General features: G+C 47.8%; 1 pseudogene; it reads left to right on the forward strand.

The window, feature by feature from the left end:
- Positions 1 to 1158: 1158 nt before the first annotated feature.
- Positions 1159 to 18346, forward strand: LOC8037318 (annotated as a pseudogene).
- Positions 18347 to 27326: the final 8980 nt, after the last annotated feature.

Genomic DNA, 27326 nt, shown 5'->3' on the forward strand with positions numbered 1-27326 from the left:
CAAAACTTTGCGGCGCCGACGGAACCTTTCTGAAAGCCTCAGCGCTTGTGCAAGCGGCCAAGCTCTCGGTGAAACACTCACACACAGACACACACTCACACACACGGACAGCGTAAATAGTGTCGCATTGGTTGTTGTTTTGTTGCTTACCTGAGGGCTGAGAGACAATCCTCTTTGGAGCCTACCTCAATGGTGCCGTGTAACGCCGTCTACGTTGCGAGGAGACAACAGTAGCGTAAACATGGCAAAATATTGAAAGAAAAAAAATTGAGCTTCAGCTTTCAACCGCGTTTGTGATTTTTAATGGTCTATGAAGTCATCTTTCTTTCTTTTTTTGCCAGTTTTTTTTTTTTTTTTTAAGTCCCTCTTCCAGTGCTGTAGCATATGTGTATATTTGTAGTATTTTCACGTTTATCGCCTGTCGGTTTTACTTCCCATATCATTTGCATAGGCACTTTGGAGACTGACCTCGCACCCGTGAATATTGTTACCAATGGTTTGAGAGCCCCGATTCGGTACTTATATATTTCTGAGCCATTGTAATTTCAACTTAATGTAAATAATTTACAATACCCAGATGATTGTATGGGAAGGTGGTCGTATTACCGCGCGTGGATTTTCTTTTATATTAACACTTGTGAAATATTTCTATATAACTAATTGTCACATTTTTATTTGCCCGGCTAACAAAAGTCTGTCAACCCAATTTTCTCTTCAGTGATCTGGCGTCTTCCAGCATATGAACTAATTTATTATTTATTAAAAATATAAGAACCGTAGTACTGCAATACCCCACACTGTCAAGTTCTATGATGAATTTAACAAAATTCATAAAAAGAAAGTAAAGTACGTGAACATTTGAGTAAGGAATGAACAAATACGTTGCATTCTATCCGATTCGTTTAAAATTTCGTCACCCAAGTCGTGTCGCTTTCAGAAATAAGTAATTGTAAAGTAATTGCATTACTTTTGAAAAGTCATTTGTAATTGTAATTAATAACTTTCGCGTAAAGGAATTGTAATTGTAATTAAATTACATTTTGGAAGTAAATTACCCATGTATGCGCGCGATGTTTCAATCCCCGAATCGGGGTTGTCACCTCCCCGGCCCGCGGCCCCGCAGACGGGTACGGAGCTAGCGTCGTCGTTGCGGCCTTCATGGACGACGTGTCGACGCGGATGGGCCCGGGGCCCGATTTCTGCCACCTGCCCTGCGAGCTCCAGCTGCTGGTGCTTTCGTACCTGAGCCACGGTGAGCTTGTGCTCGTTGCGCGGGTCTCCAAGGCACTGCGTCGCCTCGCCTACGACCCGTACCTGTGGAGGACCGGAGACGGTGTGCGAAGACATGGACGACCGATGGCTTCAAGGTGCCCTTGACCACCTGTCGCAGCTGGAGGCCCTGGATCTCCACTGGTCGCCCCTCGTGCTCACCTGGGCCGCGCATGCGGCACGCTTCCCCAAGCTCCGGCTGCTGGACGTGGGGCGGTCGTCGAACTTGACTGGCGCCGCGCTGTCCCACTTCGGGAATGGCTGCCCGCTTTTGTCGCACCTGAACATGGAGGGGTGCCACGGCGTGGACGACGCGGTCGTCGAGGCGCTCTGCCCACTGGCGGGGCTGCTGAGCCTTAACATGATGCACTTCTCCAAGGTCACCGACGACGGGCTCTTGGCGTTGGCCAGGGGCTGTCCCAGGCTCGTGTCGCTCAACGCCGACTTCATCTTCAGGATCACCGACAGGTAGCGCGTCGCAGCCACTCGCGGGAGTTTGACGAGATACATCTTAAAGGGATACTACAACGAAATTTCGGCGCTTATTTTAAGGTCTATATGTGTTCAAAGGAGCACTATCACATCGAACACACCAATATCTTGAAAAAAAAAGTCACGAAAAGGAATTTAAAACGAATTAAACGATTAGCAAAGAGCACCTGGTGGATGTCGCTAACGCCTCGCTTGTAATGCCCGTCTAGGAACCTTGACAGCTAGTGACGGAGGTTGTCTCGCCTCCGGCCACGACGAGAAAAGAGGGGCAGGAGGAACTCCCCTCTTCCCGAGAATGCCTTTTGCGTGTCGGAGAAGTCGCTATTGTCCCCCTACAAGATTATAGATGATTAACCCGTCACTCAAAATTCGTACAAAAGCAGCCGCTTCGGTGGCTGGAGCGACTAGGCCATCCTCTCGACGTCAGCCTCGCCGTAGCTTTGCTCGTCTTGAGACGACCTACGTCACGATTGCGTTGGATGTCACGTGGTCTCCACTGGGCCTTTTCCGAGCGCTTGCCAGAGTGGGCCGTTTACAATAAAAAATACAGCCACCAGGCTCAAAATAGAAACGTGCGATAGTCATTTACGGATATTGTGGGTCATATTCAACCTATTTTTGAACACGACGGGAATATTTCAAATATTGTTGAAGTATCCCTTTAAGAAATAGCACGCATATTTTAAAGAGGCGGAGAAACTTAAAACTGTGCAAGTCTGTTTTCTTTTCCGGGCCCTTTTATTGAAGCCCGAGTTTGTAGCTTATATTGCCATATGTTCTGCTGCGCGAGAGTTTGTGCAGCCGAAGTGCAACCAGTTCGCGCTCGTATATAGGCTAGATATGAGGTAGTAGAACTTGAATGTTTCACAACGAAGAAGGGTTAAAGGCCAACATACAGCGCCATTGTTCGCCGGGGACTCGAAATTCGTCTCCTCCTCTTCGTTCCCTCCTTCTCCGTTTTAATCCCCATTTCCGGAAAGGATCTCTAAGCTGCTGCAACGCCTCCTGCCATAAATGACGCTGACTCTTCTATGCCAAATAAGGGAGGCGGATTAGACACGAGTGCTGAGCTGCATTCGACTGGGAATGTTGTTCCCAGTCGAATGCAAACTAAGCTCAGCTGGGAGTTGTGTGGGACACAACTCCCAGCTGAGAGCCAATGCCACATCGGTGTCCAATTTGTGCCCCGTGTGGCTTCGCTTACGCGAGGCGACATAAAAAACATTAGGCACTATATGGCCTCGTTGCCTAGGAGATGTTGGCCACCTCCTGTGGAAAGAAAGAACAAATCGACGGTTAGTTTCTTCCTCTCTGGGTGCTCCTCTGCACCCACACCGCAACGGCACGGAATCGAGCCCGAGCGTAGTCTATCAACTCAATGTTCCACCAGAGGCGGCAGCCCACAGCGTCTGTCGATCGTCTGCCGTACCCTCCCCCCGGCAGGGGCGTGTGCGGTTTGGCCGAGCACCTGGGGCCCCAGGTGGTCTGCCTGAAGCTGGACGGGCCTCAGCTGACAAACGCCGCCTTTGAGGCCCTGCGCCGTTGCAGCCGCCTCGAGACCCTCTGCGTGAGCTTCGCACGAGGGATCACCGATGGCAGCCTCGCCTACATCAAGGCAAGTGCAAGGAAGCGCTTGCGAAGGATCCCGTCCACCCTAAAAAAGAAAAAGCACAGCGCCCCCCCCCCCCCCCCCCCCCTCCTTCCCGGAGCAACTTTGTTTTTTATAAGTACCCAGATGGCGCAGACGAGACACACATGTCACCAAGTACACTCTAGTGTCAGAACTCTGAAGCGTGGCATGTTTATTGACTCTATAGTCAACGACAGTGCGTGAGCCGCAGTGGGTGTCTTTTGAACGCCCGGCCTCCAGAAAGCATTTGTTGTCTTTCGCCATGTTTTGGCTGCGCGCATACACTCGAGGGACACGAGACGCCGAGGTGTCGTCGAAGGTAGGAAGGTTGCACCGCAGGCGGGACGCTTGAAGCTTCTTCCTGCCCCTCTCATCTTGCGGGTGACTATGCTCACTACTGTTCATGCATCCATTCATTTATTCACTGAGGGAAAGATGTGAGGCCAGAGCCGGATGTGGAACGCGCCCGAGAGCGCGTCCGAACGACGCGGTCCCCTTACACATGAGCTGGGGACTCTCCGGCGGCTGAACCTGGACGGGGTTCGCCTGCTAACGGCAAGGGGCCTGGGGTCGCTGTTTCAAGGCGGCAGCATGGGCCGCCTGATCTCCCTGGAGCTGGATCTTCTGAAGCTGAACGACCAGGCACTCGGTCTGGTGGTTAAGGGGTGCGTGGGGCCGCGGGGGGCTTCCTAGGGTTTATGGGGAGACGCCGAACTCCCCGGGGGTCCGACTGTGATCAGGATAGAGGGTTCTGGGTTGCTGATGGAAAGTGGCGCCGCAGCTTGCGCGTAATCAACTCCAGTGAAACATTTTCGACCCTACTTGTTAGCTCACAATTGACCAAAACTTTGATGAGAATGTCCCTCCAATGTACACAACTATCGAGGTCTTGCTGCATCTGATGTGCTTGCCTATTCGTACGGCAAAAGAATTGCCTGAGACTTTCGTATGAAGCGCGGCTTGTTGCTTCCAACGTGAAGTAGAAGACGATCACAATTTCAGCCTGCTTCCGATCTCGCTTTGCCGCGGCGCATGGTTCGTAGCGGACAATCAACTTCTTTCCCGGTCTGCTAGCAGAGGACGTACGCTGTTTTCTACCTTCATTGCTGTCTGAGAAAGGCGCTTCGGGTCAGATGAACCGGATTCTTCGCTCAAGTTAGCAGTCATAACGTCTGCAAACATTATCTTCGCTCTTTCCGCTAAAGGCAAATTAGATTTCGCTCTTGCGGTGACCAAAATCAGACTCCAGAAACAACATTTTCTTTAAAGTGCCTGAATAGGACATTACGTCACAGAGGTAACGTTCATTCCAAAAATATTTAAGCATGTTAGACTTATGAAGCGAGTGACATTTTGAGTTGGGAGCAATTCAGAGACGTTCTTCTACCCCGGGGCCAACATCTCGAAATAAAAGCACGTTTCTCCAGAATTGTGTTATATTTAAATCCTCCACCAAACCTTCGGCGACCAGAAACGGCCCACTGCTCCGACATTGCAAAACATTGAAACTATTCTGCGCCATCCCTTTGGTCATTCCTATAAATTTAAGATATAGTATATGTATTTATAAGTTTTGCCTTTGTATTTTGCAAATCTGTCACTGTATTTTTTGTGCTCTAGATGGACTGACACTTGTCTCATTTAAAACAATTATCAGTGACTAAACTTCAGAGTCAATGGGTCGTTTTGTTGACTTAAGCAGGGATAATGCGAAGCAGAAATTGAAAAAAAATTATCACGATTTTACAAACTGACGTCGCAGCGTAGCTAATAAACGATGGAACACAACTGCGCTTGCACAGTTCAGAAGAGAATGTTCTTACGGGAGTCGGGCATGAACAGAACTCTATTTCTGGCTGCACCTGGCCATGTGGAGAGCGGCCAGCCATACACGATCAGTACCGGCATCTTGACTGACGGATATATAAAATGCTCCTATATGTGATTTATCTCGGGTATCAAATTCGACATTCAAACAAAGCAATTTTATTGTTTGATGAAGTCACCCTGATCTGGAGAGAGCCGCTTCGGTGCCTCCGAGGCAAAGCGCCAGCCTACGCATCCACAGGTGGCAGGTTCGAATCTCGGCCGAGGAGCCCGCGATCTGACGGGGGCTTATTGCGCAAAAGGTTGCACGTCAAAAGATCCCCCGGGTGGTAGAAATTAATCCTCGCTTGTCCATTGGGAGGTGCCAGGCACCCCTCGTTGGTTGGGCAATCAAAACCCCAATATGAGACTTTTTTTTTTTTCTTAAGATCTGGAAAGATGCCTTTGCAATGAATTGCCATGTTTTCTAGCTGCCCGCGTCTCCAGGTGCTTTCCATCTACTGCTGCAGGACCATGACGGAAGCGGGACTGGCCACTGTCATCAACAACTGCCCGTAAGTGTCGGTGCCCTTCTCGCTTGTTTTCGGTAGGTGTTGTTTGCGAACGGGTTAGTATTGCGATGCCCGGAATGCATCTTTGACTACACTGCCTGCACTTTGAAATTGGTCCCAAGGAAGCAACAAGTTGAGGTTCACTGTGGGGGTTTCTTTCTGGAGGTGGCACTACTAATAACCGCCACCCGATCGGTACGCGTTTCGCTCGTCACCCAGGGAGTGGCATAACACAACGAGAAGACAGCGAATGGGTTTACTGTACCTTCCGGTTGCCCGCCGTCGAGAGCCGGCAGTCCGGGCCCGCCCACCCTTGTTGTCGCTCGTCGTTCAGAGCTCGCAGTCGGAGTCTGTGTCCAGGCGTGGGGATCGTCCTTCCACGCCAGCGCTGCGTAGGTTAGCTGTCCAGGGCTATCACAGCCCGAGTCTCGCTGCGGAACCACCCCGGAATCGTCGTAGCCAAGGCCAGATGACCAGGGCTCGCCGTTTCCTCCGGTCCGTCTCCAAACCTCGCCGGTGGACCGCTCCGGGGTTCGCCATGGGCCAGGCCAGGCAGCCCAGCTTTATCGTTCCTGCCCAGCTCTAGCCTCGCTCAGCACGCACTGTCTCGCGCCAGCTGGTGTCTTCTCCGCCGACTGCCTGTCACGTGCCCTCTGCCTCGTCTTTCACCCTCGGCTCCCACACTCTCCCCCCTCAAGGCCCGGACTTCGGGGGACTTCCGGTACACGGGACTTCATGGTCGTCAGGGAGGAGTTCTTCCACGTCGATGCACGGGGGAACGGGTGGACACTCTGGTCGGCGCTCTGTGAGGTCTCGAAGAGGCAGCCGCTGTTGCTGTTGCCGGAGTGGCCACGTTGTAGCGTCCGAAACCGGCGTAGGTGGTGGTGGGACCATCGGCGTCGGTCTTTTTTGGTGCCGGCATCAGCTGGCTCTTCTAGCGAAGCCGGCAGACAATGCCGACCTGTCCGTGGCTCGCTGTCCCACTCACCGCAATGCAGCAGGGGGATTGCTCTAAGCTGGTTCCCCTGACGCAGACGGACCTGCCCCGTTCCGCTTAGAGGTCGCAGCGAGCTTAGAACTGCCCGCCTGAACAGCTCGTCAGGCCGAACCAATGTCAGTCACTCTGAGCTTTTGGGAAAACAAATAGGCCTGTGTTTCCTCCCGGGGGATATCCTGGGTTACGCCGTCTATGGCCGTCTTTTCAAGAAGCTATTCTGCGCAGAACAAAGTGTTAAAACAAAACACAACGAACAAATACTCTGCCGCAGATTGTGGCTGTGGCCATAGCATCCACAGCCAAATTGCTAGCCGACGGGTTCTTGTGCCATACGGCTAACTCGGCGAGTCCGCATTTTAGAGCTCGCTGTGCGAAATCTATCTCGCGAAGTTCGACTGCACTATTTCACAGGCTTTGACTGACGCCCCTGTTGTCAAGATCTGTAGATATGTGGATGACTTTGCCATTTCCGTTAGCGTACCCCCTCAAACTCGCCTGGACTTTGTCGCCCAGTTTGTCCGACAAGTTTTTGAACAGTGCTCGAGCCACTTATGTTTCACGATCGAGTTGCCGGCGGAAGGTGCATTGCAGTTCTTGGATTTACATTTGACCTTCAATGGGTCCGACCACATCTGTTGGACGTACTCGCCGCGCACCAAAAAGACAATATTACCATTCGACTCGGCGCACTTTAAGTTAGTCAAAAGGGTTATCGCGAGCCTATGCCTCCAATCGGCTTTACAAAAGTATTGTCCCCACGCCGTACGCGAGAGCCGAATCTCTGCTTAAGAAGATGAAAAGTCCTGACACGGAAACTAGGAAAAGGCCACAGAAGTTCGAAGTGATACCCCACGTTCACACGATCTCTCAGAATCTGAAACGTGTAGGAGCAAAATTCATCGTTGACGTTGTCTTCACGGCCCCCTGCAAACTATCTAAACTCTGTGCAACGTCTAGCAGGACCAAACCTAGGAATGGCCCCTGAGACACGAGGCATGCCAAGCAGTTTGTGCCTTGTGTTAAGGAAGTCGTCTACGAGATCCCTCTCAGCTGTGGTATAGTCTACTTGGGACTAGGGTGCCTCAGTGACCTTCTGTTTAGAGTGATGCCACCCTTTGTAGTACCCGATGCCGACAGCACGCGCTCACGGGGAAGATACAAAGAAATCGTCAAAAACAAAATGTCGCCATAGCACAGTCAGCGCCACAGACACGTGCAGAGACACGCTCTTTCACGCGCTTCTGAACAAAAAAAATGTAAAAGTGGGAACCAAAATGGCCAGATGTCTCCACCCTAAGCAAAGCGCACATGAAGGCACCCTACTTAAGACAGACTGGTCGCTGTTTGAACGATAGGCTGCGTGAGCACGCGGCCTCGCTCGGCAGTGGTCACGGTTCCCATCTACCTATACACTGCAGGGATTGTGGGTGTTCTCCTGCGTTGTACAACACAAAGGTGGTGGGACGCATGAGGGGAAAGTTGGAGAGAGAGATCATGGAAGAAGAAGAAGAGGTTTATTTAGAAAGACAGAGAGGTCGCTCCATGCAGTTTGCATTAACCAGTTTCTCTGTGCTGGGGAGGGGGAATAGGGGATGCCAAAGAAGGGCAAGAAGAGGAAATTAATAAAAACACATCACAATAACGTGGAGCTCTATATCTGCTCCTTAAAGACGGCAAATAAGTTGGGTATCACGTAAGAAACGTAGTAGGTATTTGGTCGCATCAGCCAGCTTTTCTGGACTCTCCCACGCTCCTAAGATCTTCTGGAGAGAGAACGGTCGGGAGTCCAGCTGGGAAAGTTCTTCAGTAAGCACCTCCCTTTCCACGTCATAAATTGTGCAAGTGCATAACAGGTGTTCTAGTGACTCCACTTCTTCACATATCAAGCAGTTTGCAGAAGGTTTTTTCCCAATACAGTGGAGATATTTATATGTAAATGCAACGCCCAGCCTGATTCGGTGAAGTACTGATTCAGTCTTTCTTGTAAGGTTTCTGGGCGGTCTGAACTTAAGTTCAGGATCTATATTATAAAGTCGTGGATAGTGGTGAGAAGGGCTTGCCCAGAGGGCCGCACCTATCTTTTTTCCGACCCAGAAAACCGTTGCACCAGCGTCAGTTCTTGAATATGGAACAGAAATGCTAGATATGTTGTCGTGACCGCTCTTTGCTGCTTGGTCAGCGGCCTCATTACCAGGGACTCCACAATGGCTCGGGATCCATTGAAAGTGAATGTGGTGGCCAGCCTGTTGGGCCTGTTGGCAGAGGCTGACTACGGTGAATGTCAGCTGTTCATTTGCTCCACGTCGTAGATAGTGCTGCATGCTCTGGAGTGCAGCTTTTGAGTCAGTGAAAACGGACCATGCTCGTGGTTCGGTGCGTATTATATATTTCAAGCTTTCCCTAATGGCCACCAGCTCCGAGACAGTTGATGAGGTGCGGTGGTCTAGTCTGAATTTGAGCACGACTTGTTCCATGGGTATAACTACTCCGGCAGCTGAGCTTTGATGAGTTGTTGACCCGTCAGTGTAAATGTGAGTTCTGAACCGATGGTTGATATTGATTAATGAGAGGGTCAGTTGCTTTAATACAGTTTGTGCAGTTGACGCTTTTTTCTGTATGCCATCTATATTGAGTGATATTGTAGGGCATGTTAGTGTCCAAGGTGGAACATCCGCCAACTTTGGTGTTTCAAACTGCTTTGGTATATTTGGCTCCTGCTGTATCAAGAATTTAGCATAGCTTGAATCTTTCCTGGATGATTGTATCCGGGCAAGGTGGTGGGATTCATGCCTTGTTAGGTGGCGTAAGTGTACACGTAGTGTTTCTTTTGCACGAAGTGCTTCAATGGATAGGCACCCAGCTTCTGCTATAACACCCAAAGTCGATGTTGAGTGCGGAACACCTAAGCAAGCACGAAGAGCAGAGCCCTGTACACTTTGTAGTCGCTTCAAATTCGTGGCGCACATCCCATGAAGGACTGGCAGGCTGTACCTCAATAGACCCTCAAATAGAGCTTTGTAAAGACGCAGTACTGATGTTACTTTCGCACCCCAAGTTGTGCCACATATAAAACGTATGAGGTGTATAAAGCTGGTCAATTTTTTTCTAAGGTGCATAATGTGAGGCGTCCATGTCAGTCCTCGATCGATCGATATGCCTAAAAATATGTGGTGTTTTACATACGGAATGGCTTGGCCGGATACCTTGAGGGTGTATTTATCCATGCAACGTCTAGTAAAAGCTATGGCGGCTGATTTCGATGGAGAGATGGTCAATCCGCGATGAAGAAGATATCTATCAATCGTGCCTAATGCTTTTTGAAGACGAGCTCTAACCTGTACTCTGGTAACTCCGGAGGCCCATATGCAGATATCATCTGCATATACCGATGATCGAACTATTTCTGGAAGTTCCACTCTGAGAGCATTAAGGCATATCATGAATAATGTCGGACTTAGTACGCCACCCTGTGGGACACCCATTGTGACATTATAAAGGGTAGTTTTTTCTTGTGCCGTAGTAACAAAAATTGCCCTGTTAGTTAAGTAACTGGAGATCCACTTGTAGAGTCGCCCTCCTATTTCTAGTTCTTCTAGTGCGTCAAGTATAGCATAATGCGTCACAGAGTCAAAGGCACTCTTGATGTCCAAGAATACGGCTGTGATCATTCGTCGTTGAGATTTTTCGTGTTCAACCGATGTAATTAAATCAATCACCCCGTCTATTGAAGACCGGCCGCGTCGAAAGCCTGACGATTCATTTGAATATAGACCATGACGTTCGAAATGCCATTCCAATCGCGCCAAGATCATACGTTCCATGAGTTTGCCTATGCAACTTGAAAGCGCAATGGGTCGATAGGAAGTGATGGTAAGGGGTGATTTACCTGGCTTTAGTAACGGTATAACTTGAGAGACTTTCCATGATGTAGGTACCTCGCCTTCGTTCCAGGATTGGTTGAAGAGTCGAAGAAGGCATTTGATTGTACTTGGTCCGAGTCGTGCAATTGCCGAGTAGGTAACACCGTCTGGTCCAGGTGAGCTTGACTGCCTACATGATGCAAGAGCAGATTCGAGTTCGTTCAGAGAGAAATCAACGTCCATGCATGACAGAGTTGACGGTGGTGTCGGCCGTGGCGTTTTCGGTGTGATTGTGTGTGTAGACTGCGCCTGCGTAATTCGTATACAGAACTGATTCGCGGCCTCTATATCTGAACACTGCATCGATAGAGCTAGTGCCCGAAACGGATAGCGTTGTTGCGGTGTTGCTCGAAGACCTCTTGATATTTGCCATATTCTCGTAGTACGTTTCCTTGGATCAAGTTCTGAGCACATTTTCCGCCAACGACGTTTTGCAAGTTTGTTCAAATGACGTTTGATTTTTTTAGTTACTCGTCGGAACTCACGTAAATCCTCGGGCCTTTTGTGCTTTCTAACTCGCCTCTCAGCACGCCGGCGAATAGCCCGAAGTCGCTCATATTCGGCGTTGAATGTAGTTTGGTTAATCGGTAAGGTTGTTTGCTCTCTTGATTGGTTTAATGAACGAGTGATGGCTTCTGTGAATGATGGTAAGTCCATCTCTTGGTTGCATTCCTCGGTCATTTTTTCTTGAAAGTTTGCCCAATTGATATGGCTAATCTCATGATGAGTTTTCATATTTTTAAAATTCCCAAGCCTCGTATAGGTGGGCACGTGATCACTACCTCTTGATTCAATGTCGGCAAACCATGTTGCTTGAGATGCTAGCGATGGCGAAACGAATGTGAGGTCTAGGCAGCTGCTACTTTTAAGATTCTGTATATACGTAGGGCTACCGTCATTCATTAGGCAGAGATGGTGACAGGCAGCAATATCGGCCAATCTCCTACCTCGAGGGTTGGTGTGCGTGCTGCCCCATACAGAATTATGGGCGTTAAAATCACCTGTTAAGACAAATGGCAACGGGTACTTGCTGAGAATGTCAGTGAGGTAGCCTTCGTCAAATTTAGCTTTCGGTGGGATGTACCCAGCAATGATGGTGAAGTTGCCCTTGCCGTCAGTGACTGTAGCCACTATGTACTCATTATCTTGATGTGGTGGAATAGCGTGATGCACGTAACTGAGGTCTGTGCGCAGGAGAAGGATGACTCTACTTGGTCCTGTAGTCCGGGTTGAAGAAAGATATTCATACCCAGAAAAACGAAAATTGTTTGGAAGCCTTGACTCACATATGGCCATGACAGGAAATTGATGCTTCTGTGAAAATTGCCTAAGATCAGATAGACGCCCCCTTAGGCCTCTCGCGTTCCACTGGAATATAGTCGCATTGTTGTATCTATCATCCATAGTGAGTGCTGTCATAATTATAATAAATGGTAATTAAGTAGTAACAGTTGAGTTAACTCAACCATTGTTGCAGGAGCGGAGTAAATGTGTCAATGAGTTGGACAATGTAGATGGCAATGGGTGAAGACACGTGTTGAAGCAGTCCACGTAAGGCCTTGATCGCAGCACAAAAGATGCTTCCGATGCCCAGCGCAGGTGGTGGTGGTTCAGCTGCAGCATTCGGTTGTGGAGTGCAGGCACTCTTGACAAGGTTGGTGGCAATGTTACTTACAACCTTCCATGTAGAAGGTTGATTGTGAGCGAGGTCTTCTTGTGTCGTAGGTACTGTGTTTGGGAGATGCGGAAAGGACTCGAGGTCGTCTGTATTAAGTTGTGTACTTCTTCCTGGTTTATCGAGTGGCTTTTTGTTTTCCTTTCTTTGGGAAGGTTGCGATGCTGGGGGCGGCTCTTGAATTGGTTGTTTATGTGGCTTGTTACTCACTGGCATGCTTCCTGCTGACTTTTGACCGTGTCCGGGACCCGTTGTGTTATCGGTATTGTGTTCAGAGGCATCAGCTTTTACTGCTGCCTTTGCTGTTGGATAGTCGCTTCCGTGAAGAACACGGTAACGAACGACATCCCTTTCTTCTTGCCATCTTGGACAGCTTCTAGAAGTAGAGGGATGGTCACGTCCGCAATTGACACATTTGGGTGGTCCATCTGGACAGGATGTCGAGTCGTGCGTTTTTCCGCATTTTGTGCAAATAGACGAAGATGCACATGATGCAGCTACGTGTCCGAGGCGACCGCAAGTACGGCATTGTGTTGGTTTTTCCACGTATAAATATACTTTGTGGCGCACATAGCCTACACATACCGCATCGGGTAGAGTTGGGCATGCGAATGTTAATGCAACAGATTGTGACTTTCCCAGTCTTCGGATGCGAACGATTGATGTCTTTGAGAGTAGTGCCTCAGTTAGTTGGCTGTCGTTGATATCTACCGGTACTCCATGGATGACACCCATTGCCATGTTCTTAGAGCGGGGCTCGTATGCACTCACCGGAACCCCACAAAGGGACTTGATACGCAGTAAAGTGCTTGTTGTATCTAAATTGCGAGTGTCTACAGCAATCACATTCAGCCTTGAGTTAGGTCGAATGCTGTAAATTCCATCAGGACAGTTGGCTTTCAAGCAGTCCGAAAGCTTGATAGGGTTGAAGCTTTTGATGTTGGTGTTTTGGTCGTCTGGTGTAAATATGACGGTGAGCCCAAGAGCCTGGCAGTTGACTGCTGGTTTGGGAGAACTTGATTCTGAGTCCGTACTCTCCCTGCGTCGTTTGCGTGATTCAACCGTCTTGTACTGGTTGTCGGGATCTTGCGACTCTTCATTGGTAGAAGCATACAGTTCTTCCATATCTTCGACATCGTTTTGGTCGTCGGTTTTTTCTTTTTCAGAGAAGGTCTCAATTTCCGTGTCAGTGTCGTATTCCTCAGGTGGTAAGTACTTCATAGTAGTCGTCAAAATGTTGGGCTGCAAGTTTTGCGTGGTGTGCGTTACAGAAGTCATGTCGAATCGAGCAGGGGCCAGTATTGGTTTCGAGGTGGCATCATCGGATTCCATCAGGCCTACCGGATCGGTGCCGTCCAGAGTACCATCGGGTGGAAACCCTTCGGTTTATCGAGGATACTTCCTGCAGTGAAGGTGTTGGTGATATTGCAGGAGACAGTGAGGGTGTTCTGTTGCCGCGGGGTAAGTTGCAAAACAGCAAAAACTGCCAGAAATACGAACGCAATGTCCAGGCGCCGACTAAGAGCAAGCTTCGTCGTCTTCCTCCAGAGATCATGGAAGCGGCGCGTATACTTGCCTGTGGACCGGATCACTGCATTAGTGTCGCGTCAGTGCATCTGACGAACAGGGAATTACAATTTCTCAATTGTGACTTCCCTTAGTATACTGTATACACGCGATCTGTAAATGTCTCATTTCTGTCCTGAACGCGGTGTGCACGTGGTGCGAACGTGGAGTGTACGCAGCGCATGACCTTATTGTTTTCTCGTGCCGCTGTCAGAATTTTAATATTTTTTTTTTAATATGTATTCTGGTCACGCGTTTTGCAACGTCCTTTTTTTTTTCCACTTAATGATGTACCGCAGGAAAGGCTACAAGCGCGAGCTCTTTGCTCTGGGGAACATCTCGGCAGCACAAGCTCTCGTGACTTAACTGCGGCTGCCAACGCTATGAGCTCGCGCTTCTAGCCTTTGCTGCGGTACAACATAAGGTGAAACCAGAGCCTTTTATATTGGGAGAGTTCGGCGGGTGGGGGGAGGGGCTTACGGCCCGCTAGGTCTAGCGGACTCAGTGGGCGCCGCTTCCGCCATGATATGCCTCCCGGCGAGTGGGTCCCCATTGACATGCGATGTATACGCGTGTAGGTTTTGCCGTTTGCGCTTTTGTTGGCGTAAGGAGAAAGTCGAAAAATCAAGCATTTTGTTACGTTAATCATACGTTAATCATAAACTTACCTCGCACAATCGAGAACTCGGCTTCCAGTCAGCCCTTCTTGGTTTCCCAGATCTTGTGCCTTGCGCGGTTTTCTTTTCCTTGCGGGAACCGGTACATCCTGAACCCCTTTTTCGCATTGTTCGAGCACCCAACGGCACTGCAGCCCCCCATTTTTTTTTTTTTTTCATCTAACGTCTGGCAGAGCGCAGCGCAGAACGATCATTTTCATCGTCGTCTCTCGCTCCATGGACTCTAGTGAGCCGACTGCCGGCTCGAGTCAGTAGGGCAAACAGGTTTTATCAGCCGCAGCCTTACACCAACAAGGGTGAAGCTTGCAATTTAAGGTTATAATTATAACGCAATTAAATGCAAAGGTGCAATCAAGCTAGACGGCAAGGCACATCATGGGGGTGCGCACAGTTGCCAGACTGTTTGATCAGTGCTGCCAGACTGGCGGCTGGATCAAAAAACCGCCGAACTCTCCCAGTATAAAAGGCTCTGGGTGAAACGAAGTATAGTGCCGCTGTTTTTTTCTTTATCAGCATTTATTTCTTTTCAAAGAGAAAGAAGAGCTTGTGCTTGCGCGGGCCACTGTGCGCGCGTGGAAGTTATAGTAAACCTTTGGCTGTTAGTCAGCGTATGTCCTGTGTCCTTCTTCTACTTTGTGTCCTGTCCCTTTTGCGCTGTTTCTCATTATGCTCTCGTATTCACACATTTTAGCTATGTGCAGTTGCTCGCCACCTTGCAGATTTCGAGCAAAATGCTTCCAAGGACTGCCATGACGGATGGCTGATACTGAACGATTTGACATTTGCTTTCGTTCAAGTTGAATTTCCGCAAGGAATTATAAAGGCAGTCGAAATTATTGCATGCGTGAATTTTAAAACTGGGCTGTCCTGAGCACTCATTTTCTGAAAACAAAACGTTGCACGGAGCAAAGGGAGGGACACTGCAAGTGTAAAAGGACCTACGGAATGTGCCATTTCTTTGTGCATTAACAGATTGTTTGGTCCACACAAAACCCCATGTCACTTCCAAATAAATTAAAGCATTTAATTTATCTAGAAGGAAAGGATTGTACATGACTTGCCTAGTATCACAACATTAATCCCTTAAGCGGAAAGTGTGTCTTCAAACGCGCAGCAATTTTGACCGCAGCTTGGGGAGTGCGTCTATAGACGCGCCGCTCTTCAGATAAACTTGTGGAGCGCGTATTTAAATGCTTACTTTTTTGTCTCACGCAAGGAAGTGCCATCTATCGCTAAACATCGGAAATAACTTTGCTTTAGAAACCAACAAGTAGATTTCAGCACGAAGAAAGTTTGACGAGATATGTTTGGTAGCAATGGCAAAATGGTTCTGTTTCTTCGACTTTTATGTTTTTTCTACCCCAGTCTCAGGTATATTCAACATGGTTAACATCCACCAGCTCGCCTGCACCCTTACTATTGTATCTAAGAAAAATCCCCATTTCGCCAATAGTCTTTGGTCATGGAAGTCCTCAATTAAGGGGTTAATTGAATGTAAACACCGGACTGGTCAGAACAGCCAGGAATACTAAAATTCATTGACCGTTTTTTTTTTTTTTTTTTTTTTTTTTTTTTTATAAGTTTCCAAAGAAATGGGGCCTGGACATTTGCCAGAGGCATGGTAAAATTGGCAGCACATGCGGCTGCCACGCAGATATCACCCATTGGAGTCGAGTTTTTTTGTTTTTTTTTGTGCTTATCACTTTTTTAGAAAGTTCCAACCCATTCTTGTCCGTTATTGCGCGTTCTGGTTTAAAACTTTTGCGGGGACAGCGCTCGTATAAAAGCGGCGGTAGCGCGCTGCTTCGATACACTTGCCCTTCCGTCTCCTTTTCATTTCGTTGCAGATGCAAGTTTGCCTTCTTAAAAGTTTGTTTTCAGTTTTATATCCATCTACTTGTTTTTATTCGAGACAGTATGGATAAGTGCTAGCTCACACGCAACCACTTACGACCACATACCTTAACATTTCCTAAAACCTCTTGCAACAAGCGCTTAGATTACACTGGCGCCATCTATGGGGCAGCCGCGAAACACTCGGCACTTCCGTACTTCCTACTTTTTCCTGTATCATTCTTGCACTTTTAGCTGGAAAATGTAACCAGCTACGATTTCTTTTAGATAGTACATACATTTGTCCCTGTAAATATTTCAAAACATTTTCTTTGGTGAATTACAATTCCGAGGTCAGCTCGTACGTGGTAATGGTGCCAGTGTGTTCTGTCGTCGTAAGAAATTGCAAGAACTCCGTCGTAAGCAAACGCGAGTGTTTCGCGTTAGTCAGCGGCTCGTGCCTCCTGGCCAGTGTGGCTAGAGGGAGGGGGGCCATAGCAACCAGAACGTGAGAGGAGCAGAGAAGCATGGTGTTTCCTCTTCCCCGCAGTAACCTCGAGAGCCTGGACATAATAGGCCTGGACAACACCACCGGATTCTACTGCTTGGCCGGCTTGGCCGCGAAACTGCCGAAGCTTCGCTACCTGGCACTGCCGCTGTGCGGTTGGGTGAGCACCACACACGTTTCCCCACAACCGTTCCTCTAGTGCCACGAAGGGGAATAAACCGGGAAGTATTCCTCTTCATCTCGCACCGTCGACTAGAACAATAGTTTTCTGTCAAAAGTTGTCGATCGGTCGACTGCCGCCTTTACTTCACGTGACCTTTATTACCGTATGGTCTGTTGCGGGTCAGGAAAGGGAAGGTTTCCCCTCTTTCCACTTAAGCAGAGCAAGCACTGGAGAGGAGGCAAGTGGAGAGGAAGAAACAACCAATCATGGCAACCAGAAAGCGTTGCGAGAGGGGCTTTCTGCAGTTCTTAACCCGTGTCTCCAACTTTGCGTAACCGCAGAACCCCAACTATCTCGGAGGTGATCCGCAGTCCCTTTTTGAATATGTTTATTCAGTAACGATGCGGTCGCATGCACCGGAGAACTCGCGCCGTCGTGAATCGGAGAAAGTCCAGGTCGTCAATTTGGCCGAATATAGGTCGTGCCTATTGTCCCCGACGTCCTGCGGATGAGCCCAGACAGACAAAGTGGTCTCACCCGAAGCAGTTTGCCTCGGTCGTACATAGACAAATTCAAACAATCACTTTCTGCGCCTTGTATTGTCTTTGTGTAGCGGGCTGCGGAACGCATTTTGAACATGCGCAGTAGCTTTCTTCGGCGAAATATCGGATGCTGCCCGTGCGACCACACCTGAGTAACGTGTTTTACGCTTGGTGAATAAATTGCCTTTTACACACTTGCAACCGAGTAGGACGGAAAGACACATGACCGGTTTTCAAGCCTCTTGCGACGGCGAAGGACCTGCTTCGCAGCAGCACATCAAGTACTGTGACGTCGAGGCTTAAAAGCTGGTCTTGTTTCTCTCCGTCCTACTCGGTTGCAAATGTGTGAACGGCGCTTAAGCTTCAAGAAGATGCCTACGTGGTTGGTAGTACCGTTAAGCGAACAAACGACCCGCGACGAGTGGGAGGGTAACCTGTGCGGACGGTTCGTGCGCTGCGTGACCTCCGCTCCCGGGCGTGCTGCAGATCGACGACGCCCTCCTGGAGTCCCTCACCAGTGAGCTGCCCCACTTGAGGGTGGTCTGCCGCTAAGGATGGGTTCTGGTGCCCTTGTACAAGTCGTCCGGCGTACCTTCCCTCGGTGAGAATGGACTGCACGCTGTCGGCGGTGGGCGTCTGTCCTCTGCCGGACTTGCGGTTGAGTCAGGCTTACACAGCGTTAGCCTTGGGCATTGAACTGCGCTCGAGGAGCTAGAAAAAGAGAACAGGTGGAAGAGAGGAGGGTAAACAAGAGGGGGTACGCCAGCAGTAGAAGGTGGACGGGAAGTTTTTTTATCACGCCTGCCGCTAGACGGCTAAGTAGTCGGATGGTTGCAGAGGGCGGATGGATGGATGATTATGGCTGGCCCCTTTAAATCGGACGTTGGCTTGCGCCCCGACTGCCATCTCGGTCTTGTTTTGAAGGTCAATTCTTTCTCTCTTATTTGCTAGCTCCCGAAATGGCAATGGCCGCGTGAATACGGTGTGGTCGCCGCTCTTTCATGACGTAATTGCAAGAATGTGATTGGATAGAGTGCGCGCTCCAGGATCGTGTGGGGGATCGCACAACTTCTATTGGCAGGGGGGCGATTTCTCCGCTCGGGGAGCGCCCACCGTTCCTCATGTTGTTGCCGCTCGCGTCGTCTGCCATCGGCAGTGGTCTGCATGCTCGCACTCTCGCTTTGTCAACTCTGGTTCATTTTTCGCCATCTCTAGAATCGTTTTCTGAACTTTCTTTCAGTCGTTTAGTGTATAGTATGCCCGTCTGTTTCGTGGTCGCACACGATGCGAGGTTTCAAGTCAAAATGTTGCGCGCGCTTGGCGTGTGGAAGCGGATAATGAAGTTACTGCAGATGGTGAAGATGGAAGTTTCTGCGCAGCGTGCTGTCAATGGTGATCGTGTCAACACTTCTAGTGATGGATTTCCTGTGCAATCGGTTCTCGCCGAAGGAGAATGCATCACCCCGCTCACACATAGAGTACCGAACACGTCGACCGCTGTGGTTCCTAGATTCTCCGCTGGGGCGTGCCAGATGCCCTCTGCTCATTAGGCAGGTAAAAGCGCCCACGTTTGTCGTTCTCCATTTTAAGACTTGTTTTGGTAGATCCGAGCGACTGATGGACCCGTGACCATAAGGTGAACGCTGCGTATAATTGTTTACATTGTAGGCTTGTTTACTGATCCATTGCATTAAAGGGGCTCTATATCATCGTCTGTGACAGTTAATTTATGGCCCTAACTCAATCTAAGGGCTCTAAGAAACCTAAGAAACCGAAGGACGCATTCATGCGTCCTTCGATTTCGGTATCGAAGATTGATCGGTATCGAAGATTGATTACCCCTGAACTACTGTAGCAGACACCACAGGGCTCTGTCGGACGAGCAGGCCTTATTTTCCTCCGACGGTGCCCTCTGCTGTCTGCAATAGTTTCAATTTTTGTTTAAGGATGCTTGGCGCCCGTAGACTGAGTTGGCACCATAAATAAGACTTTAGCAGAAGGTGGCGTAGTGCCCCTTTAATGCCAGAAATAAGAGGGGCTTTCATCAGTTGGAAGTTTGTATCATTCGGGCTGTTTTAGCAGTCCTTCGAACGTCGGTATAAGGAGCTTTTACTGTCGCGGACCGATCGCGCCGGAAGGTTCGCCCACGCCGCGTCGAGGGAACTTTAAAGGGATACTACAACAAAATTTCGGCGCTCATTTTTTGGTCTATATGTGTTCAAAAGAGCAGTACTAGGAACCTTGACAGCTAGTGACGGAGGTTGTCTCGTCTCCGGCCACGACGAGAGAAGGGGGGAAGGAGGAACTCCCCTCCTCCCGAGAATTCCTTCTGTGTGTCGCAGAAGTCGCTACTGTCCCCCTAGAAGATTATAGATTAACCCGTCACTCAAAATTCGTACAAAAGTGGCCGCTGCGGTGGCTGGAACGACTAGGCTATCCTCTCGACGTCAGCCTCGCCGTAGCTTTGCTCGTCTTGAGACGACCTACGTCACGATTGCGTTGGATGTCACGTGCTCTAAGCTGGGCCTTCTCCGAGCGCTTGCCAGAGTGGGCCGTTTATAACGAAAAATACAGCCACCAGGATCAAAATACAAACGTGGGATTGTCATTTACGGATATTGGGGATCATATTCAACCTATTTTTGAACACGACGGGAATATTTCAAATTTCGTTGAAGTATCCCTTTAATCTCTGCACGTACAAGGGCTTCACAGGAACCCTGCGCGTGCGCAGTGTGAAGACTGCACGAGCCCTCTCCTGGACTGCCGTTTGCCTCCATCGAACCAAAGTTGCGTCACGCGTGCGCCGAGCGCTTGACGAGATCGGTCGTTGTGCTAGTTGTGAAAGCGCAAGCTGTTGCGAAGGCTCGTTGCGCGCCGCCAAGCCGAGCAAACTTTATAAAGCCTATTATACCCGACAGTGGTAGTGAAATCAGGGCTATCAGCGCCCGATTTAAACGTTACTGGCACCGATGTTTTTTTTTTTTTTTTTTTTTTTTTTTTCGTTTTGTTGTTTTATTTTAGATTATATTTTTGCAACAAACGAATACAACGAGCCACCGTCTCCATTTCTTAGACTGTGAGTGGCTGTGAAGTGCCTCAACATGGCTTTTTTACTTTTTCTAATTGGTCTGGTGTCATGAGATCATGAATTTCTTGGCACTAAGTGTTACTTTGGCCAGTGTTGTGCACACTCAGAAAAAATTGTCACATATACGGTTCGACGTACACCGTCGTTCCCAACTTTCGCAGGCGGCTTGATAGCCGAGTGGTACAACTTATTAAAATAGCTAATGTGCGCGTTATTGACTACAAAAAAAAGAAAAGTAATCGGGCTTTTTTTGGTATTACTGCAAAACCTCAGTATTTCATCTTTGTAGTCTTTGACACATACTTTAGCCGTTCAGTGAGGTGTATATCTCACTGTTCTCAAGCACCTCGTAAAAGTTGAGGCTGTCTGTTCGACGGCAGCGCGCTGTACGTCGAAATTAAGGTTTGGGGTGTCGTATATGGGACAAGGGGTGTATGAATATATCCTTTTTTTTTTTTTTTTGAGAGTGTGGTGGCGTTTTGTTTCCGGCAATATGGAGTGCCACCACCCCAAGAACGCCGAGACACTCTATTCGTAACAATCTCGCAAAAAAAAAAAAAAGTGTGCGAGTAATTCTTTTTTTTTTTTTTTACACATTGACGTTTGCTTTTTTTCTTTTTTTTTTTTTTTTCTTTTTTTCGTGTTTGCAGGATTCCGACTGCCCCAACCGGTGCTGCGTAATGTCCAGAGAGCAAAAAGAAAAGAAAAAAAAAAGGAAAAACTGGAAAATGAAAAAAAAAAAAAAAAAGTTGTTCGAGTGGCAGGAGCAGAGCCGTACATGTAGAGAGTTCGGCCATTCGCTGGGCGACGAAAAAATAATCCAACCTTTCAACCTGCAAATAGTAAAAAAATAAAGGGGACGGAAAACGACAAAGTGTGACGTCTGCGCTTATATCCTAAATGCCTTCTATTGGCGTGGCAAAGGCAAAACAATGTTTTCGCCCATACTGGAAGTGACGTCAATTCAAGATGGCGGCGCACTTGCAGAAAAGGTCTATTCGCAACTCCAACGCCCTATAGGTGGCGGAGCGGTAGTTCCAAGATGGCGGAAGAGACGGGGATAGATTCTCCAGGATATCCCGTGCGCCTGCTCGCTGACGCTGTTCGGCGCGCTAAAAATGATTTATTTATCTACAAATGCGAAGCGGTTAGGGAGGGGTCATATTACAGGTGACGGAGATGTTGATGCACGTTAGCAAAACGAGCGTGCTGATATTTAAAAGTTGCAGAAACCTCAAAGTGCGAAGCTTTGTGGTGGGCGAGGGGGTTTAGGCACCGGCCACGTTACTGTTCATGGCAGAATATTTTTGAGGGTGATGAAGATATCATGTTTGCGCTTTGCCTGGCCATTTGTGTTCTAAAAAGTGAGCCGCGAACGGTGACCGTCAAGCTTCGGAAGGGCAGCGTTCACAGAATGGGTGTCTTCGCGTCACAGGCTTACAACTCGCTGCTCAACGTCTTGGTTTTAGTGAATTGCAACACGTGATCAAACTGCTCTATGGTTATTGATAGAAAGTTTGTTTCCGCAGGCTACCGTGTGGTGTAGCATTACAACCGGAAGCTCGCACTGCGCCTTTGAATCACAATTTGCAGTGCGCGCCAGGAGCGTTGCCGTGTTCATATCACACTAAAAAAAATGTTGTAGTCCTTACGCTCCTTGTCACATATACGACACTCAAAAACTTCAGTTCGCCGTGCAGCCTACTGATGTCAAACTGACGGCTCCAACTTTTACGTGAAGCTTGATGACGGCGCAATATAAGGTATTAAACAGTTAAAGTACGCATGAAAGAATACAAAAAAAAAACCACCGAGGTTTTGCAGTAGGACCAAAAAAACCCAGATTACTTTTTTTCTTTTTTTACAGTCATTTACGTTTATTTAAGCTATTTTATTAAGTTGCACAACTCGGCTATGAAGCTACTCGTGGAAGTTAGTAGCGTCGGTTGAACGTCAGTGCACTGTACGTCCGACTGAAGTTTAGGGGTGTCGTACGCTATGCAAAAACTGCCTATTAACATAATTGGCGTGTTTAGCGGTTTTATTTATTGATTTGTCAAAAATAAATATTTTAATATACCGTACATTTTTTTGTACCGTATTATTTGCGACATTGCGGTGCCTCTGGCCAAAACTGCGCGTTCTAAGCTCTCGTCACGAACGGCTTGCTAACACAGACGCGCTTAAAATGCTTAGAGCATTTCTTTATTTGGTTTGTAATTACCTGAAAGCAAGTACGGGTATTCTGTCTTTTTAATGTGCTTGGAGTAAGCGGTCATGTTCCTTGTAACATAACCGAATAGGAGACAAATGCAGAGGCGCCTTTGGCCGAAAGCGGGCTGGGCGTGTTCCAGGGCGTCTTCAGATATTCGAATGTGGCCAACCAGAAGCCGGAAATAATACCCTGGCGGTGGTCGCGAGAAACAAACCTGATAACTGCATCGGAGTGACTCGCAGTGACTGAAAATATGGTGCACGTGATGTTTCAATTACACTCATCCAAAATGATGGTGGAAGAGTGCGACTAGCGGAACGATTGGCATAATCGTTACGCCAAGCGCTGAGGGCCGGGAATCTGCCGTCCGAGCGGTCAAGCTCTGTCCGAGCAAAACAGAGTTGAGCGGCGCATTCGTTTCTTACATTTTTCTGCATGATCATGATCAAAACAACACGTGCACCCTATTTTCAACCACAAAGGGTTACTACACTTCACTGTTACGCGCTTATTAAAACCATATACAAACATATACTTTTGAGCTGAACTGTTTCTCGCTACCACCGCTAGGGAATTCATTTCGGCTTCTGGTTGGTCAAGAGAGCATGCCAAGCCCTCTTCCCGAGTCTGGCGCACGCCCTGGCTCTGCCCGTACCTCCCATTGACCAAACTCTCTCAGTACACGGCTCTGGGCAGGAGCTTACTGCATGTGTTTTATTAGTTACATTGCCGCGCGCGCGGCTGACCAAGCAGGCAGCGCGTTCATGGTCTAACGGTTATCGCGCGCGAACCTTCTACGCCGATTGCTCCAGAAGCCCACGCGAGTACAAAAGGGGCTCCGCGTGGCAAGCCGCACTCAGTCTCGCCACAGCGCTCGATCCTGCTGTTGCGCCGACTTCGACGCCCGCGACGCTCTGTTGTTAGCTTCTGTTTCCTTTTTGTTTTGGGCACAAGTACGCCCCATTAAACGCTTAGTTTCTTCAGTACACGAATGACAAATGATGCGAACTTGTGCCCAAAACAAAAAGGAAACGGAAGATAACAACACAGCGTCGCGGGCGTCGAAGTCCGCGTAACAGCAGATCGAGCGCTGGGGCGAGACTGACTGCGGCTTGCCACGCGGAGCCCCTTTTGTACACGCGTGGGCTTCTGGCACAATCGACGTAGAAGGTTCCGCATACAACTTTTGAACTTCGAATTAGCAACCCGGTTCTCGAATTTACTAGAGCATCACATTAGAGTCAAGAAAAATGTGTATCCGCAGCCAGAAATTTAACATTGGCTTTTTGCTGCGTTCGCGGCAATGTTCAATTTGTCTTTAGGTTTACTTCTGTCTTGACCCGTGTTTTTCTCCCTGAAATTTTCCATTCCTTCTTTTTAGGACATCAAGATTTCCAAGACACCAACGTCGTCCGGAACTTACTTTGCCAGAGTATTTTTTCGTCATCTCCGTCTTTGCATTTATCACCTGTACAAAGCATTTTTGGCAACATGTTAACTTAATCCTCTAACTTTTTGTGTGTGTTCTTTTGTTGCTGTTGATTCATAACATGTGTAACCTGCATCCCGTTACATTAAGGTGCCAGTCTTGTTCGTAGTGTATTGCTTGTTCGTTTAATAAGTTTTGTGGAAAGGGGATCGAACCAGTTAACTTGCAGCGAACCCTCCATGGCGTTTAAATTTTTTTTTTTTTTCCAAACCTTTCCTGCGTTTGAGATAAAAGGCTTCAGTTTTTAAACCTTTATTGCTTGAGAAAAATGGTGGAGTTGCAACATCACTGCAGTAGGTTTCGGGAGGGCAGTTTGCTGAAAGCGGCAAAGTTCTTTTTCGTAGAATTTTGGAAGAAATCACACTTTCGAGAGGCTACACTTTTTTTCTTTTTTTTTTTGCGCATGATTCTGCAGCCCTGGCAGCAGTTTCTGAAGCTCTGGTTTTGGTAATAATTTTTGGCCAGTTTTTTTTTTTTTTTTTTTTTTTTTGGGGGGGGGGGGGGCAAGTTGACCCCGGTTTCATAATTATAAGCTCAGGTTGTACAAAGATCAACATAAGTACAAATGTACCTGTGAAGTGCTATTTTTCCAAAAATCAAAGCTTTTTTTTGTTTTTTCTTTTACGTGCGCGACGGAAGCTAATTTGTTTTACGGCACACGCGACTTTGTCCTGCAGTTCATTAGATTGCGGGCCGAGCGATTTTGGGCCCTTAATTGGGAATGTCTTGGTTTTGATCGTTTTGCTTGGAAATGACATCTGTTTGTTTGACCTCGCCAACAAAAAAATGACCCCTTTTTAATCCACCAATTTGTCTCAATTTATCGTTCGTTACATCGGAGTACCATATTTATGCTTGTTTTTTAAACGATTCAACTGAAATTGCTGCGTTTGGACACTTTGGACCTTTTACCGGTTGTTGAATGATGTATGCTAATAAAAAACACTGTATCAGGCAAGGCTCGCATAGGTTTTGTGGGTTTCGTCTCTAGAATTTCTTTGTCAACACCGCATGGATCTCGTCGATCATTTTTCTCCACTCGCGATTTTAGCAGTTGCAGTGTTCTCGGGTTTGGACACTTGTACGCAGTCGTTCATGTTAATAATTACCGACGGAGTCTCACTGCTAGCACAAATACCATTTCACCTCCTCCGGCAGTGAGTTTAGTCCCTAAATACTTTTTGTCGAAGCTTCTGGTAACACTCTGTGTGAGCTGCTCGATGTTTTGCCAGCTAGATTTTGTTTACAAGCAGCGAAACGGTCGAAGCCCTTCAACAGAAACCTTTTTCGCTTTTCGACGTAGTCCCATTTATTTTCTCCGCTTGAAATGAAATGTCAAGTTTTTTTCGCTCCGTTTTATTTTACGATGGGCCACAGCAAGTGCTAGGAGTCATCGGATCAAATCAGGAGCTCGATTAGCTGAAATGGCTCGTAGCATGCAGTGCAATCCATCGTAGGTGAAACGGTGTAGAGTAAGAGCTCATCACTTTTACCGCGTTTTTCTTCGTTTAGTTGTGTATTCTCTGCAAGCACTTTATTTTTTCTTGGATCCCAGCTGAAGTGTTCGCTACTTCCATACTCGATTGTGTCACAATATGTTTCTAGATTTTTTTTTGCGTGTATCATTTTTTTAAACATAAAGCTAAACCTATGGTGCCAGTTTTCACAGCCATGCCTCACCCTCATGCACTTGAGTCTCATTTAACCGTGCATGAACCTGCTAAATCAACTTGCTCATATGCTATTATCATTTTCGCAGAGTATCCAATATTTTTGGCCTCACAAAACGTGTTTGCGCTCCTCCAAGAAAAAATAAAAAGTGCCTAGACGCCCAGTCTTTACGTGTCCGCGTTTGACGTTAACCAAACTTTTGTTCAAATTGTTCGTTTTTCGGGAGCACCTCCTCGAAAGTCTTGTGGTGGTATGCGACCCTCACAAATTATTAGGGGGTCTCGAACCATCGCCCTTCATTTTTATTGTAAAGATTCGCAATTAAAAGTTTGTTCATTCGTACCTGGGCTTTTGTCACTTTTTTTGCGGCCGACCTGCACTGCCTCAAGAGTGTCCCGGTGTTTGCTGCGTTACATTGGTTCTCAACTGTCGTACGAAGGTCTCTGCCAAAGTTTTTGCCCCCGTACATTGTGTTGCATTTCGCCAAAAGTGTGATGTAGCTCGTAGCATGTGGCCGTAAAATCGCACTGTGAAATCCGGGGATCGGCGGGTTCAATCCCTGCCCCTGCCCGTTTCCATTTGAATGAGCTTGGTACCGGCGTGCGGTTGTGTATCACCACTGTATTTCATTTCATTTACAGTAAAACCTCGTATAAAAAGTTGAAGGAGCGGTCGTAAATATTTCATTATAACCATTAGTTTGTTATAGCTACTGTCCATTTCTTCCCACTATTAGCAAGCAAGGGGAATTATGAGTATTTAGTTATATCCATTAGTTTGTTATATCCCATTGTGTTATAACGAGGCTTCACTGTATTATACTCTTAGGGCCCGAAGGCATTACAGAGAGGAGTGGAATGACACATCAATATAAAGTGAACAATAAAAACAAAACGCAAAAAACAAAACAAAAGGTACAGAATCGCTATGGAACATTATTAAGAACATCAGTGATGACGGTTTTAAACTCAGTGAGACTACGGATGCGGGAAGGCGATTCCAGTCGACGGAGGTCAGGGGTAGGAAGGAGGCATAAAAGGTGGAGGTGATGCAGCAGGGGATTCGGTGCGCGGCGATATGTATGATGGTTCTGAAAATAATGAGGTTTGAAGTGCTGGGTTAGAGTGATAAATCCTGGTGAAATAAGCAGAGCCGAGCTATTTTTCTACGAAAGGAGAGGTTGGGCAAATACAGGGACGCTTTCATGGAG

Source organism: Ixodes scapularis, unplaced genomic scaffold (genome assembly GCF_016920785.2).
Source record: "Ixodes scapularis isolate PalLabHiFi unplaced genomic scaffold, ASM1692078v2 PGA_scaffold11__112_contigs__length_91849675, whole genome shotgun sequence".
NCBI lineage: Eukaryota > Metazoa > Arthropoda > Arachnida > Ixodida > Ixodidae > Ixodes > Ixodes scapularis.